General features: G+C 40.7%; 1 protein-coding gene across 12 annotated transcripts in view; it reads left to right on the top strand.

Annotated features, from left to right (window-relative positions):
• Positions 1 to 2,359: 2,359 nt before the first annotated feature.
• ncoa6 (nuclear receptor coactivator 6) overlaps positions 2,360 to 17,461 on the top strand; it is a 58,351-nt gene continuing 43,249 nt past the window's right edge. For 8 of the 12 annotated variants that reach the window (XM_048608211.1, XM_020515761.2, XM_048608210.1 and 5 more), the window contains exon 1: positions 2,422 to 2,544. The gene's annotated coding sequence lies outside the window, so the exon portion shown is untranslated. Of the gene's footprint in view, positions 2,545 to 5,814; positions 5,864 to 14,594; positions 14,741 to 17,461 lie in introns of those variants that run through there. The other 4 variants (XM_048608206.1, XM_020515760.2, XM_020515758.2 and 1 more) reach the window with 4 other exon arrangements.

Raw genomic sequence — 17,461 nt, 5'->3', positions numbered from 1 at the left:
AATTTGTTTTTATTTTAAAGGTAAATGTTAGGTGCTGTGTTCCAGATGCAATTTGATTGGTCAAACTACTTAACGTTAAGCAAAACACAATTTATTCAAACACTATAGTTAAAACACAACAAAAGACAGAAGAACTTACAATAACCTAATTCTATTGGAAAACTTAACACAATAATAAATAGTAAATATGACTAATTAACTGTTCCAATTTGGTAACATCTCATAAACACACCCTTAGCAAAAAGGCAAATTCAGAAAACAGACTATTTCACATGCAGTTCTCTAATCCATGAGGAAAGAACATCAAAAGACAATTATGAGTGAGAATGTAGTAGCCAGGAGGGATTCACTGCTTTCCTATCCCACTGAGACCCCAGCAACAACTGCTGAAACCTAACTAAAAATCCTGGATCTGTGAGAGCTTGATCACATCCATACATGCTGCACTACTGTTACAACTTTAAAAAAAATCCCAAGGCTTCACAAGTTGTTTGTCTTCTCACAGACTGCTCATTACCTGTACCCCATCTCGTTTTAAAAGTAACCAAGACAAAACACATCTCTTAAAGCCACAGAACCTGCCTCCATCACAGTCTCAGGCAGTGTATTCCAAATCCAAACTACTGCCTTGCTTCCTTTGTCCATTACTTTAAATCTGCACCCTGTCATTCTTGATTCTTGCACAAGTGGGTGCAGTTACTCCCTGTCTACTCTGTTCAGAGCCCTCACTATCTTGAACATGTCAGATCTCCTTTCAGCTTCCTCCCTGACAAGGAAAACAGTCTGAACATCCCAAAGTAATTCTCAGAAAGTCATAGCACAACCATTTCCCACTCCAACCCCATTGATTAAGATTAACAGTGGGATGCTGTGAACATGGATCATTCTCCATAACTTGGGAACCCGTTGTCTTCTTGAGGCATAAACAGTGAAATTCATCATTGCCTCCAATATAACTGCTTGGCTTTTCAGCTAAGTGAAAAGAAGAATATTTGAGAACCAGGTTACTCAAATCTGAGATTGAAGTCAGGGACTACCAGAAATCAGTGCTCCCTGTATAAGTTGAATTTTTTGACTCCAGGTGGGCTGCAGACATTTTTTCTGATCAAAGATGACATGACACACCTCTCAAACAGGTCCAACTCAGAGTTAGGAACATTACCACTTGACTATGAGAACCATTATTTATACTTTTGAACAGAGGTCTCATATAATAAAGTTGATCTTTCCCTGCACCTTCTCTTTAGCTGTAATACTATATTGCATTTTGTTCTATTACCTTGATTTAGTTATACAAGGTATAATTTGCCTGGATAGCAGACAAAACAATACTTTTCACTGAACACAACAAATGCTGGAGATCACAGTGGGTCAGGGAACATCCATGGAGAGAATGCAAGCTAACTTTTCAAGTCTAGATGACTCATCAGATTCGCTGTGTCTCAATATGCAACAGTAATAAATCAAATCAAAGATATTTTTCAAATCAAACTGTCCAGAGATGTCATGACATATCTCTCGAGCAGGTAGGGCTTGAACCCAAGCCTCCTGATTCAGAAGTAGGGTCATTACCACTGCACAAAAGAATTATTGTTCAATTTTGTTTTCTGATGTTATTTCACAGTTCTGGAGCAGGTGAGACTTGAACTAACCTAGGCCTTCTTGTTCAGAGATAGGGACATTAGCAGTGCACCACAAAGACCCCTTCCAGGGAAGCAGAAAGCTGACAATAAACAGCAGACCAGCGAAGAAAATGGCTTCGCCGGCAGGTCCTGGCGAAGCGCATGCGCGTTTATTCCCATGGTGACTAAGAGGCGCATGCGCGGCCCTCTCCCAGACTATTACTGTCACATATCGAGATACAGCGAATATGAGGAGTCATCTAGACTTGATAAGTTAGCTTGCACTCTCTCCATGGATGTTCCCTGACCCACTGTGATCTCCAACATTTGTTGTTTTCTGTGAAAAGCATTGTTTTGTGTGCTATCCAGGCAAATTATACCTTAAATAACTAAATCAAGGTAACATAACAAAATGCTGAATATAGTACTAGATTTCTGAAGAAGGGTCTAGGCCCGAAACGTCAGCCTTCCTGCTCCTCTGATGCTGCTTGGCCTGCTGTGTTCATCCTGCTCTACACCTTGTTATCTTGGAACAGAAAAGTTTGCGCGATCCCTCCAGTGGGTGGAGTTTTCGCAGCCGCCGGGGCGGGTCCTGACGTCACCACGCAGCCGGCCCTAGATTTTGATTGGCTGACGCGTCGACCTATGGGACGGCACCTTACTGCAGCCCGATACACGCCTCCGTCGAGGAGGGCCCAATGGGAGCGCGGCTGTTTGGGGGGTCGGCCAGTGGGTAGTTCTCTGTGGATGCTGGTCCCTGTGTTGACGGGTTTTGGAGGGGGGGGGGATGGGAGGGGGAGGAGGGAGCAGATCGCGAATTCTATTCAGCATCAATCTGTGAAATTTATGGCTGTGTGAAACTAACGTTCCAGCAGTGATCAGAGGCATGAGAGCGGCTGGGTCGGCGGCTTGACGGAGGCCGGTAAGTTTGTGACAGAGACCGGGGCCCTGCGAGCCTCGGGCTACTCTCCGGTGCAGAGGGAGCTTGACATCAATCCCGGGCCCGGTGCCACTCTTAACCCCCCCCTGTCATTCATTGTGCCGCAGTGTTTCGAGCTTTGCCTTCCCTCTCCGCCTCTATGTAGGGTGTGATGTTGATACCCAAACCTCCTAGTTCGCTTAGTCGATTAATTTAAATACAAACCAGCTATCCATATGTTTTTAAGAATATTTCTCTCACGGCGCGCCTGAGATCGATCTGTCAGTTCGTATCACAGCGTTTCCTCCCAATTGTCACATTCCCTTGTTCGGTGTTAAACACAGTTGTGGTCTGTTTAATTTCTCATAATAATCTAGAAGGCGACCTTCTGACCTATTATGCCTTTGCTGCCGCTTTGAAACAAAATCTGCAATAAGTCCTTAAGCCTCGTCTCTTTTGTCATTACCCCTGCCAAGTTGCACTTTTCAAATATTTATCCAATTCGCTTTTGAAAAGTACCTTTGAATAGGCTTCCACCACCCTTTTGGGCAGAGTACGAATGTCACTTTTCCTTACTTATGGTCTGATAGTGATTATAATCAAGTTATTTGTTTTGTTCTGTTTGAAGGATGCAATGATGACAATTTTCCTGTCATGTTAAATGCAGTTTAATTTTACTTCAATAAATCTTGTATTGCATTTTCTGTTGAATTCAATAGTAAAAGCACATAAATCGTAAGGGCAAGGTTATTTCTGATGTTTGTCTATACATTTGCAGAAACGGGGCTACATCATCATTAGTTAAATATGTTGTTACAGAAGCAATGTGTTGTACAATCAATGTGATTTTTTTATATTAACTGATGTAATTCTGTCTTTCATCTTCAAATTATTTATCCTTATTAAAGAAGTTCCCTAATTTCTTCCTTAAATTTTGAAAATACTAACATTGGGTAACTTGATCAAATTCTTACTTGTTATGAATTTGACTGCCAGTTAAATCCTTAACGATAAATGTTCTGTTTTTGGTCTGTAAATTAGTCTGTTTCTGTTGGCTTGGATTTAAACCTATAGGAAAGAATTTGAATGTGACGGATGTGTGTCTTTAGCTGCTCCCAGAAACTTGCTTCAAGGATGAAATAAACAGTTTTACTAAGAACAAAGACAAAGTTGCTGGAAAAGCTCAGCAGGTCTGGCAGCATCTGTGAAGGAAAAAACAGAGTTAATGTTTCAGGTCCGGTGATCCTTCCTCTGAACTGGTTTTACTAAGTTCTACTAAGAACTTGTTTGATTTTTAAATTATGCATTGAAGTTTTTATATAAGTGGCTCAATGATTGCTGTGCATGAGATCCATTTAAACAGCTTTTCTGTGTGGAATGATGAGTAGAAACCAGCTATAGAGCATGTAATAACTTACTGTCTTTTTCAGCTTACTGTTTTTACAAGGCATACACTTTCACATGAACTTTTCTGTCAAGTATTGAATGTAGATCTCTCAGGTTGATATTTTAAAAATAATTCTTCTTGGTAAAATTAATTTTTCTGTGACACTTTAGCTGAAAAATTTGTTGGTGTGCAAATAGGCCCTTTTCAATGGTGTTGATTTTTACTTTTACTTTGACACTGACCCACTACATACAGCTTACACCTTGCACTGTCACTACATTTTTATATGTAATTGGTTGGTACCTTTTTAAGATAGTTGACAGGTAACAAGTTCTTCTGTACTTCAAGCAGAAGTGTTTCTTAAAATTTCTTTCATGTTGTGATTTATTCTGCCTTATTAATTGTGCTAATGCAGGTGTTGCAGGTATATTCATCAGTAACCAATGGCACATGAATGTAGACTAAATTGCAACGTTTTAAGACAAAGTCCTTCATGTTGTCTTGGTCCACACTGGTCTGTAGGGGCATAGGTCCTTCCATTGATACAGTGAGATGCTGTATTGAACTATAGTGAACAGAAGCATACTAAATTGTTGGGTTGTCACTGGTGCAGAATATTTCTGTGTACACCTCAGAGTTTTGTAATTACACATTCGTAGTCCTAGATCTTGAGATTTTGTATTTTCAGAATCTTATACACGGTACATAATTCTATTTTGTCTAACGGCGCATCCAAGCAAATCAAGCTTTTTGTGATCCATGTTACTGTGAACATTAGGTAGGGGGAAGATCTTGAAATTTTAAGGCTATTGATCTTAAAATGCATGATGCACAAAGTTGGCATATAGGCTGCAGATTAATTTTTAAGTACTTAATAATTTATGCATTAACATGCAAAAGTCGCAAAAAATACAGAATGCTGTTCTGAAGTGGAGTCATGCTGGACTCAAAGTGTTAACTCTGTTTCCCTCTCCACGGATGCTGCCAGACCTGCTGAGTTTCTCCAGCATTCTTCGTGTGTTGTTTCAGATTTCCAGCATCCTCAGTATTTTGCTTTTACATAAAAGTTGCACCTTTACAGGCTTGTTTCACAAATGTCTTTGAGAAATATTGTTAAGTTTTGTGCCTTGTTACATCTTTTGTAAGGTAATGCTCCTTGGAGAAATAGGAATAGTTTGCAGGGATTATTTAAGGAACATATACTTGAAAAAAACATGGGTTTTCAACAGTAAAAGTGCTGTTGTTAAGATTTTAGTAATGTTTACTTGTGAGCATGTCAAATTATTGACAGTATTGTGAAAGGATTAATTACATTAATACAAGAAATTATACTTGTTGTTTTCCTCAAATTTAGCCATAATAAGAGACATTAATTTGTTACACAACTCAGTTGTTCTTTAGCACAGCTTTGTCTGGTTGAGTTGATGTTTAATGTTATGATTGAAATCCATTAAATCAATCTCTGAGAAACAAAAACAGAAGTTACTGGAAAAGCTCAGCAGGTCTGGCAGCATCTGTGAAGAAAAAATCAGAGTTAACATTTCGGGTCCAGTGACCCTTCCTCAGAACCAAAAGTTTTGAGTGGGTATTGAGTGAATATCTGTTTATATTTCAGTAAATTGTCACAATCAGTAAAACATTTGCTAAAATTATGAAGAGGTACATCTCATTGATGTGAACATTTTAGTCCAGTCGCTTTGATACTTACAACTTAGGAAGTAGTAACTTGTCTCATGATAAAGTCGATGTTGTAAATCCACAGCCTAACCGTAACATGTACATTCTGAATCTGAACTCTGAACAGGAGCAGATGTGAGAAAGGATACTAGGAGATACGACACTAAATTGTGGAAATGTTCCCAATTCTTAACAAGATTCCCATTTTTACGAGACTAAGATTGAAGCAAGAAAGGATCCAATGTTTCACTGTTTACAGTTAAGTGCTTTTACTCATCAGCTAGATCTTCGACAGACTGATCCATAATCCCTGTACTGTGGGGGAAATAATCATCTCAGCAGCGGCTTTCTTTGAAGAACTGGTTCATTTGTTTTTCCGTATGCACGGATTTTTTCAGGCAGACTATTATTATTGTTTTCTGATAAATACTAAATCATGGTTTTCATAGAATTCTATCCATGTTTCTATTTCTAAAATACCAGTTTCTAAACTCACTAAACAGATACAATAAATAAATTAAATAAATCAGATTCTAAGTCAGAGGCAAGGAAAAAATTGGATTGAGAGAGAGAAAGGAAGAAAAATGACAATGGAGAGGTAAGAAAAACTGGCTTCCCTTTAAATGTATTCATGATATTTTACTCAACTACTCCACATGTTAATAAGTTCCGCATACTAACCATTGTCTGGGGAAATAAATTTTTTTTCCAAGTTCCTTTTGGATTTCTCAGTGAATATCATTGCACTTAAATTCTTAAGATTTAGATTCCTTACAAGTTGAAATATCTTCATATCCCCCTTATGGTGGTTTTTAGAATATAAAAGGGCTCAAAATCTAGAACTCGACACGTTATCACTGTTTTCTCTCCACGTGCTGCCAGACCAGTATGTTGAGCATTTAAGTTCCAAATGAGGTGGCAACGAGCAAAAAGACTAGGCAAGGCAGAGATGCTGTAAGCATCTAAGTAGGTGCAAAGTGAGTGAGTACTGAGAAAGCAACCCAAGAGCCCTGAGATACAGCCTATGCCAATGCATGAAATTGGAGCCTGTTCCTGTGTGCAAAGCATTCTGGCAGCAGAATTGAATTGTTGGGTATTGGTGAGTTCCAAAGTGTAATACTGAAGTGAGTGAGTCTGAGATGTACCAATGTGGTGTGCTGAGGCTTGTGCTTAGCTTATTCCAGCCTCTATTTGTGCGATTTCCAGGCAGTATCTGCCCATGTCAGTGTTGGTGAGCAAGAACAGAAGTTGCTGGAAAAGCTCAGCAGGTCTGGCAGCATCTGTGAAGAAAAAAATCAGAGTTAACGTTTCGGGTCCAGTGACCCTTGCTCAGAATGGATCCGAAACGTTAACTCTGACTTTTTCTTCACAGATGCTGCCAGACCTGCTGAGCTTTTCCAGCAACTTCTGTTTTTGTTCCTGATTTACAGCATCCGCAGTTCTTTTGGTTTTTATTAGGTGTTGGTGAATGCTGGCAAGACAGAAACCTGGAGAAGAAACCAGGAAATTTAGTCGCTAGGTATCCTCTCAGACGTTAATGTTGGGAATTGCCACCATCTGGTTTCTCTCCACTGCTGGGGAAGATAGCAGCCTGCATATAGATAAGGCAAAATTAGGTAACAATGATGAAATATTAATGCATGCAAATAGGTCCCTCGACACCCACAAGTGAGACCCTTATCTAGCCATGGAAACTTCATGCGCTAAATTGGATGTTCTTGTCACCTGGCATCAAAACTCACATTTTTTCCATTCTCGCCATATTTTCCCAGCTATCTCCTCATTGCCCACATTGTTCAGGGCATAGCAGAATTCAGCCCTGTATCAGTTGGACATTTTGACAATATCCTGGGGGGGAAATTTGCTAATGCTCTTCGGGAGGGTTTAAACTAATTCAACAGGGGGATGGGAACCTGAATTGTAGCTCCAGTGTAGAGGAGCTTGAGAGTAGTGAGGTCATAAATAAGGTTTCAAGGTCGCAGGAGTGTACCGGCAGGCAGGAAGGTGGTTTGAAGTGTGTCTACTTCAATGCCAGGAGCATCCGGAATAAGGTGGGTGAACTTGCAGCATGGGTTGGTACCTGGGACTTCGATGTTGTGGCCATTTCGGAGACATGGATAGAGCAGGGACAGGAATGGTTGTTGCAGGTTCCGGGGTTTAGATGTTTCAGTAAGATCAGGGAAGGTGGTAAAAGAGGGGGAGGTGTGGCATTGTTAGTCAAGGACAGTATTACGGTGGCAGAAAGGATGTTTGATGACAACTCGTCTACTGAGGTAGTATGGGCTGAGGTTAGAACCAGGAAAGGAGAGGTCACCCTGTTGGGAGTTTTCTGTAGGCCTCCGAAAAGTTCCAGAGATGGAGAGGAAAAGATTGCAAAGATGATTCTGGATAGGAGCGAAAGTAACAGGGTAGTTGTTATGGGGGACTTTAACTTTCCAAATATTGACTGGAAATGCTATAGTTTGAGTACTTCAGATGGGTCAGTTTTTGTCCAATGTGTGCAGGAGGGTTTTCTGACACCGTATGTAGATAGGCCAACAAGAGGCGAGGCCACATTGGATTTGGTACTGGGTAATGAACCAGGCCAGGTGTTAGATTTGGAGGTAGGTGAGCATTTTGGCGATAGTGACCACAATTCGGTTACATTTACTTTAGCGATGGAAAGGGATAGGTATATACCGCACGGCAAGAGTTATAGCTGGGGGAAAGGCAATTATGAGGCGATGAGGCAAGATTTAGGATGCATAGGATGGAGAAGGAAACTGCAGGGGCTGGGCACAATTGAAATGTGGAGCTTGTTCAAGGAACAGCTACTGCGTGTCCTTGAGAAGTATGTACCTGTCAGGCAGGGAGGAAGTGGTCGAGTGAGGGAACCGTGGTTTACTAAAGAAGTTGAATCTCTTGTCAAGAGGAAGAAGGAGGCTTATGTAGAGATGAGGCGTGAAGGCTCAGTTAGGGCGCTTGAGAGTTACAAGTTAGCCAGGAAGGACCTATAGAGAGAGCTAAGAAGAGCCAGGAGGGGACATGAGAAGTCTTTAGCAGGTAGGATCAAGGAAAACCCTAAAGCTTTCTATAGGTATGTCAGGAATAAAAGAATGACTAGAGTAAGATTGGGGCCGGTCAAGGACAGTAGTGGGAAGTTGTGCGTGGAGTCCGAAGAGATAGGAGAGGCGCTAAATGAATATTTTTCGTCAGTATTCACACAGGAAAAAGACAATGTAGTTGAGGAGAATACTGAGGTACAGTCTATTAGACTAGACGGGATTGAGGTTCATAAGGAGGAGGTGTTAGCAATTCTGGAAGGTGTGAAAATAGATAAGTCCCCTGGGCCGGATGGGATTTATCCTAGGATTCTCTGGGAAGCTAGAGAGGAGATTGCAGAGCCTTTGACTTTGATCTTTATGTCGTCATTGTCTTCAGGAATAGTGCCAGAAGACTGGAGACTAGCAAATGTTGTTCCCTTGTTCAAGAAGGGGAGTAGAGACAACCCTGGTAATTATAGACCAGTGAGCCTTACTTCGGTTGTGGGTAAAGTGTTGGAAAGGATTATAAGAGATAGGATTTATAATCATCTGGAAAGGAATAATTTGATTAGGGATAGTCAACACGGTTTTGTGAAGGGTAGGTCGTGCCTCACAAACCTTATTGAGTTCTTTGAGAAGGTGACCAAACAGGTGGATGAGGGTAAAGCGGTTGATGTGGTGTATATGGATTTCAGTAAAGCGTTTGATAAGGTTCCCCATGGTAGGCTATTGCAGAAAATACGGAGGCATGGGATTGAGGGTGATTTAGCGGTTTGGATCAGAAATTGGCTAGCTGTAAGAAGACAGAGGGTGGTGGTTGATGGGAAATGTTCATCCTGGAGTTCAGTTACTAGTGGTGTACCTCAAGGATCTGTTTTGGGGCCACTGCTGTTTGTCATTTTTATAAATGACCTGGATGAGGGCGTAGAAGGATGGGTTAGTAAATTTGCAGATGACACCAAAGTTGGTGGAGTTGTGGATAGTGCGGAAGAATGTTGCAGGTTACAGAGGGACATAGATAAGCTGCAGAGCTGGGCTGAGAGGTGGCAAATGGAGTTTAATGCGGAAAAGTGTGAGGTGATTCACTTTGGAAGGAGTAACAGGAATACAGAGTACTGGGCTAATGGTAAGATTCTTGGTAGTGTGGATGAGCAGAAAGATCTCGGTGTCCATGTGCATGGATCACTGAAAGTTGCCACCCAGGTTGATAGCGTTGTTAAGAAGGCGTACAGTATGTTAGGTTTTATTGGTAAAGGGATTGAATTTCGGAGCCATGAGGTCATGTTGCAGCTGTACAAAACTCTGGTGCGGCCGCACTTGGAGTATTGCGTACAGTTCTGGTCACCGCATTATAGGAAGGATGTGGAAGCATTGGAAAGGGTGCAGAGGAGATTTACCAGGATGTTGCCTGGTATGGAGGGAAGGTCTTCTGAGGAAAGGCTGAGGGTCTTGAAGCTGTTTTCGTTAGAGAGAAGAAGGTTAAGAGGTGACTTGATAGAGACATACAAGATGATCAGAGGATTAGATAGGGTGGACAGTGGGAGCCTTTTTCCTCGGATGGTGATGGCTAGCACGAGGGGACATAGCTTTAAATTGAGGGGTGATAGATATAGGACAGATGCAGAGGTAGGTTCTTTACTCAGAGAGTAGTAAGGGCGTGGAATGGCCTGCCTGCAAAAATAGTAGACTCGCCAACTTTAAGGGCATTTAAATGGTCATTGGATAAACATCTGGATGATAATGGAATCGTATAGGTTAGACGGGCTTCAGATTGGTTTCACAGGTCAGCGCAACATCGAGGGCCGAAGGGCCTGTACTGCGCTGTTATGTTCTATGTTCTATGTTCCATTGTATTTTAAGATATCCATCAGCAGGTCAGACGGCATCTGTGGAGACTAGCATTGTTAAGATTTCAAGTCTGTTGAATATGCCTAGCCTTTTTATTTGTAGTTTCTGCAATATTTTGCTTGTATAGTCATATCATTTCTTTGGCTCTATGCATATGTCTTAATGTTAAGCCCTCAATGAAAGAAACCCAGAGAAGATAAATATATAATTAAATTTTGAATGTTAGCTTGATTCTAAATATTGTGAAAGAAGATACCTATACAGTTACTTGTGTGGTATTTTACAGTTATAGAGTCATAAAGCATGGAAATAGACCCTTCGGTCCAACTAGTTCACGCCAACCATGTTCCCAAACCAAACTAATCCCACCTGCCTGCGTTTGGCCCATATCCCTCCAAATGTCTTTTAAACTTAACTGTAGCTGCATCCACAACTTCCTCTCGCAGTTCATTCCACACACTAACCACTCTCTATGTAAAACAAAAGCAGAAAAGTTGCCCCTCATGTCCTTTTTAAATCTTTTGCCTCTCACCTTTAAAAGGTTGCCCTTAGTTATGAATTCTTTCCCTCCCTCCTCCCAGAGAAAAGACCTTTGCTATTCACTTTATCTATGCCCTTCATGATTTTCCAAACCCCTATAAAGTCACCCCTCAACCTTCTATGCTCCAGTGAAAAAAAAGTCCCAGCCTATTTTTATAACTCAAACCATCCATTCCCGGTAGCATCCTGGTAAATCTTTTCTGAACACTCTCCAATTTAATAATATCCTTCCTATAACAAGGTGACCAGAACTGCACATAGTACTTCAGCAGAGGCCTCACTAACGTCCTTTACAACCACAACATGACATCCCAACTCCATAACTAAAAGGTCTGAGCAACAAAGGCAAGCGTGCTAAATACCTTCTTAACCACCCTGTCTACATGTGACACAAATTTCAAAGAATTACGTACCTGAACCCCTAGGTGTCTCTGATCTACAACATTACCCAGGGCCTTACCATTAATTGTATAAGTCCTGCCGTTGTTTGTTTTACCAAAATGCAAACTTTGTATTTATCCAAATTAAAGTTCATATGCCAGTCCTCAGCTCATTGACCCAATTGATCAAGATCCTGTCATACTCTGAAATAACCTTCTTCACTGTCCATTATACCACCAATTTTGGCATCATCCACAAACTTACTAATCATGCCTCCTATATTCTCATCCAAATTGTGTATATAAATGACAAACAAAAGTGGACCCAGTACTGATTCCTGTGTAACACCACTGGTTACAGGCCCCCGTCAAAAAAAAACAACCCTCCCACCACCACCCTCTGTCTCCTACTGTCAAGCCAATTTTGTATCCAGTTGGCAAGCTCACCCTGAATCCCATATGATATAACTTTACTAATTAGTCTACCAGGCAGTATCTTATCAAAGGCTCTACTAAAGTCCAAGTAAACAACATCTACTGCTCTGCCCTCATCAATCTTCTTGGTTACTTCCTCAAAACAAACCAAATCAAGTTTGTGAGAGAAGATTTTCCTTGCGCAAAACCATGCTTACTATCCCTAATCATTCTTTGCCTCTTCAAATGCATGTAAATCCAACCATTCAGAATCACCTCCAACAACTTAACCACCACTGATGTCAGACTCACAAGTCTATAGTTCCCTGGCTTGTCCTTACAGCTTTTCTTAAATAAAGGCACAACGTATTAGCCACCCTCCAGTCCTCTGGCACCTCACACATGGTTATAGATTATACAAATATTTCTGCTAGGCTCCTGCACATTCTTCCCTAACTTCCTACAATGTCCTAGGATACAATTAATCAGGCCCTGGAGATTTATCCACCTTTATTTTTCTAAGACTTCCAGCACTTTCTTTTCTGTAATGTGAACTGTTTTCAAGACACCAATTGTTAAATTACCTGCATAAAAATCAAAATGGGATATTTTACCCAGAACTCTGTAAATGTGAAATTTTCACTAATTCCACTCCTGTGATATGAAGTATATAGCGAAGAGCATTCCTTATTTATATCACAAGAACTTTAGCATTGTGTTTTATTCCTGGCTGTAATTGACTAGCAATTTTTAAAAATGCATAATGACAAGATATAGCCAAAAAATTTGTACTTTCTCTCCTTCCTCTATTCAGTATTAAGCTTAAATGAGTTTAAAAGCTGTAGTTACGAAATCAGCAAGTTTCACCATGCTCTCAAATGCAGGTACAGATACAACATTTAAAAGATATTTGGACCGGTACAAGAATAGGAATGGTTTAGAGGGATATGGGCCAAACACAGGTAAGTGGGTGATAACACAGTGTGGAGCTGGAGGAACACAGCAGACCAGGTAGCATCAGAGGAACAGGAAAGCTGATGTTTTGGGTCGGGACCCTTCTTCAGAAAAAAAGGGTCCCAACCTGAAATGTCAGCTTTCCTGCTCCTCTGATGCTGCCTGGCCTGCTGTGTACCTCCAGCTGCACGCTGTGTTATCTCTGACTCCAGCATCGGCAGTTGTTGCTATCTCACAGGCAAGTGGGACTAGTTTAGTTTGGGAAACTTCGTTGGTATCAATGGTTTCGACCTAGGAGTCATACAGCACAGATACAGACCCTATGACTATGATTTTCCAGCAATTTCTGTTTTCTTTTTCATGAATCGTGGGTGGATGTTGTGTATGTTGGGGGCTGTTTCATTGTATAGTTAGACATTAATGGGGAAAAAAATAATGTGCTTAACATTTCCACAAATATCCAGATAAGCCATATGTGCAAAGTCTCCGAATTTGCCTCAAAATCAACAGACTTTTTCAGAAGGCATTGGGGAGCAGGGAAATTGCCTGTAGGAGGTTCAAACTTCTTGAGCATTTCTAGCAGAGCCAGTGTAGTGGGTCTTGCATGGGGTTCTGATGCACAACTGTGGTCATTCTCTAGTCTCCAGCTTTAAGATCTGGGCCAACATCATTGGATATTGCTTGTTAATTCATGAGAATTGAGAAACTTTGTTTGTTAAGTCATTTCCCCTTGTATTTTATCATTCACTGATCCAGAGCAGATAAAAGCTCTGCTCTCACAATTTTTCTATTCTTAAGTAGTCTCCTCTTTACTATGTTAATTTAAGTGTAACATAGCTTCATTCCATGCCACCATCTGCATTATTTTTGGGACTGTACCCCCAGAGGTCTCAGCATGCTAACACCCTCAAGTGAGGAATTTTAATTTTCTGGCTAGAGCGAAAGAGCTCAATTGTAAAACCAAGCAACTTTTGGAATGTATTCAAGACATTATTTCAAGAAGTGTGTTTTAGAACTAACCATGGAAAAGACCTCCATGGGCTTAGTGATGAGCAATGAACCAGAATTAGTTAGCAATCTAATCATTGACTATAATGTGATTGAATTTGTTGTTAGGTTTGAGAGGGATGAGAAATGGTCATGAACTGTGAGGAAACTTCAAATGGATAAGAGGTGAATTAATTGAATTAATCTCAGATGAACTGTTAAGGATGAAACGAAAGACGAGCAGTGACAAGTATCTTTGGAATTCTCAACTCCAGAGGCCAGTGGTTGCTCAGCTGTTAAGTATATTCAAGAATAAGGTCAACAGGTTTCTTTAATCTGAGGGAATAAAGTGATATGGCGATTTGGCAGGAAGGTGGAATTGAAATCAGATCAGCAATATTGGAAGAAGCTTGAGAGATGAAGGGCTGAATGGCCTACTCTTGTTCTTTCATGTTGTTCTTATACCAAATACTGTTTTGAATGAATGAAACAAAATCCATGCATGCACAGAGGAAACAAAGGTTCTACTTGTGTAGTTAATTAACCATGGTGAGCAAATTCAGCAAGGACTCAAGCGAAATGCCTAACAACTGCCAGGAAATGTGGAAATCTAGCAGACATGGAGAGTTATAAAAAGCACCTAAGGAAGGGAAACAAAAGTAATTTGATGCAAAGAGAAAATATGAAAATAATTTTCAGGAAAATAGCAAAACACGTTATGAGTATGTTGAGAAGTGTGTTAACGAGATAAGTGGGTCCATTAGAGACAGATATAGGCAAAACTACAATGGTTAGTAAAGAAATGACATTCTGACAAAATGGGAATTTCTTGTGTGTTCACAGTGAAGGAAGGCAGAACAATACTAATACTACAAGGAAATGTAAAAATAAGTCAAGGGGAGGAACTGAGTGGATTTACATGTGCTTCAAACTTGTAATGGAGAAAGTAATGGAGCATAAGAAAAGAGGATTGATGTAACTGCTCCCAGGTGAGAAAAGTGCAGATTTGTTAGTCATAATTTTTCACAACTCTTCAGATTCAGAAATTGTGCCTTTTTTTTCCTGACAATTGCAGAGGTCAAATGCTTGAGAGGGAGAAACCAAGTCACTAGAGACCTGTGCGTTTAATATCAGTGTGAGAAAGTTACTCAATGCATGGGAAGACAGGAAGCTCAGAGGAACAGGGAGATCTCAGGGTGCTTGTCCATAGATCCCTGAAGGTCGCAGGACAGGTTAATAGGGTGCTTAAGAAAGCATACACTTCACAAAATCACAGAAACCCTACAGTGCAAATAGAGTCTGTACCAACCCTCTGAAGGGCATCCCACCCAGACTGACCCAGTAACCCTACATTTATCTTGGCTAACCCACCTACCCTGCACTTCCCTAGACACAATGGGACAATTTTACCATGCCCAATCCACCTAACCTGCTCATTTTTGGATTTTAGGAGGAAACTGGAGGAAACCCATGCAGACACAGGGAGAACGTGATAACTCCACACAGGCAATCACTCAAGGCTGGAATCGAACCCAGATCTCTGGTGCTGTGAGGCAGTAGTGCTAACCACTGTGCCACTGAATTGACCACTTGTCCTTATCAGTCAAGGCATAGTTTAAAAGAGCAAGGAAATCATGTTGGACCTGTGCAAAACTTTGGTTAGGTCACAGTTGGAATAATGTTTGCAGTTCTGGTCACCACACTATTGGAGGGATGTGATTGCACTAGAGGAAGTGCAAAGGAGATTTATCAGGATGTTGCCTGGTATGGAGGACTTCAGCTATGAAGAGAGGCTGATATGTTCAGGTTTTTCTTTTGGAGCAGAGAGGGGAGTAGAGGTATATGAGATTGAGGGGAAAGAACTGGTTGAATAGAATTTAGCTGTTCACCTTTGTTGAAGGGTCAATAACAGGAGAGTGTAATCTTAAAGTGAAAGGCAGAAGGTTTAGAGGAGATTTGAGGAAAACACTTTTTTCACCCAGTGGGAGCCTAAATGCAGTGTCTGGGTAGATAGTTGAGGTAGGAAACCTCACAACCTTTTAAAAGTTTTCGGATGAGCACTTGAAGTGTCAAAACATTCAAGGCTATAAGCCTACTGTGGGTAAGTGGGTCTTGTAGGCATTAGTATATTTTGGCAGTACAGACGTGATGGGCCGAATGGCCTCTTCCATTCTCTATGTTTCTATGAATATATCATCAGGCACGGTGGTGGGGTACTACGGACAAATATCAATACGGTGTCAACGTGATTTCATGAAGGATAGGTTAATCGAGATGGGGCGGAGAGTGACGTTGGATGACACTTTAAAAATATCTTTGTTTTGCTTTTTAAAACTGGATCTGAAAACTCAAGTTAATTGACTGTATGGATGAACTGGAAGTATATTAGTTTAGTTTTGCCTCTCCTTTCCTCCCTATCTCATTCTCTTCCTCAAACACTTTCCTTCCTCGCCATCCCCGGAATAACATTCAGAACTCTGTATGTTGTGCCACGGATCAAGACAAGATCATAAGAATAGATTGTGAAAACTGTGGACTTTAAAGAAAATCTCTTCTATTTATTGATCAGAAATTAGTGTTAACCTAAGATTAGCTTTAAGGTGAATTGGTTTAATGATCAGCCTTAGCATTGAAATAGCCCATTCCACTTGCTTTAATAAGAGATGGTGGGGAAATAATAGGTGTTTGAGACTTTGACTCACCTGACAGAATTTGTAGGCCAAAAGTGAAAGTGGCAGGTGAGCCACTTCCAGAGGTCTGTGTTAATTTCAACAGTGTGGAGCTGGGGGAACACAGCCGGTCAGGCAGCATCAGAGGAGTAGGAAAGTCGACGTTTTGGGTCAGGATCTTCTTCAGCCTACTCCACTGATGCAGCCTGATCTGCTGTGCTTCCCCAGCTCCACACTGTATTGACTCTGACTCCAGCATCTGCAGTTCTTGGTATCTTCTGCCTGTGTTAATTTATTTTGATCGATTCAGTACTCAGACTATTATTCAAGAAAGGAAAAATTGTTACAGAATTAATTCAAAATTCTGAACAATGATTTACTGTCTGGTTTGGATGCATTGTTCAGCTCCTTCCATGTTTATGGTTCAAGCAGGCAGTTGAACCTTTTGAACATTATGCTTTAATTATATTTTCTCAGATCAATAATTAGGGTCATATGTCCAAATAAAGAGACCAAACTAAATTTTAACAAGAACTGGTGAATGCTTTTCATAGTGCCTGCCAACTAAATCATATAAAAGCAAAACACTGCAGACGCTGGAAGTCTGAAACAAACACAGAGAATGCTGGAGAAATACAGCAGGTCTGGCAGCATCTGTGGAGAGAAAAAGAGTTAACGTTTTGAGTCCGGTATGACTTTCTCAGAACTGACTGTTTTCTCATAGACCTGCTGAGTTCCTCCAGCATTCTCTTTTGCTTTTGAACTAACTTGGATACTTGGTTTCAAATCCATGCACTCTGTAACTTGTGTAAAATATGTATGTTCTGTTAGGAATTTATTGTCATCTGTTATTATAGTTTTGTTTTATTATTCTTGAGATATGGTAACATTGGCAAGACTGCATTTATTGCCCAGCCTTGTTTCGCTGGTAAGATGGTAATTGACTGACATTTTAGCCACTATAGTCCAGGTGGTGATGGGTAACCTCTAAGTAGTATTAGTTAAGTAATGCAGTTGTCAAATGAAGGACCAGGTTAGCAT

The sequence above is a fragment of the Rhincodon typus genome, chromosome 19 (genome assembly GCF_021869965.1).
Source record: "Rhincodon typus isolate 14 chromosome 19, sRhiTyp1.1, whole genome shotgun sequence".
In the NCBI taxonomy this organism is placed as follows: Eukaryota; Metazoa; Chordata; class Chondrichthyes; order Orectolobiformes; family Rhincodontidae; genus Rhincodon; species Rhincodon typus.
Note: the sequence above shows the minus strand (reverse complement) of the source record. Positions and strands in the feature narration are given on the sequence as shown.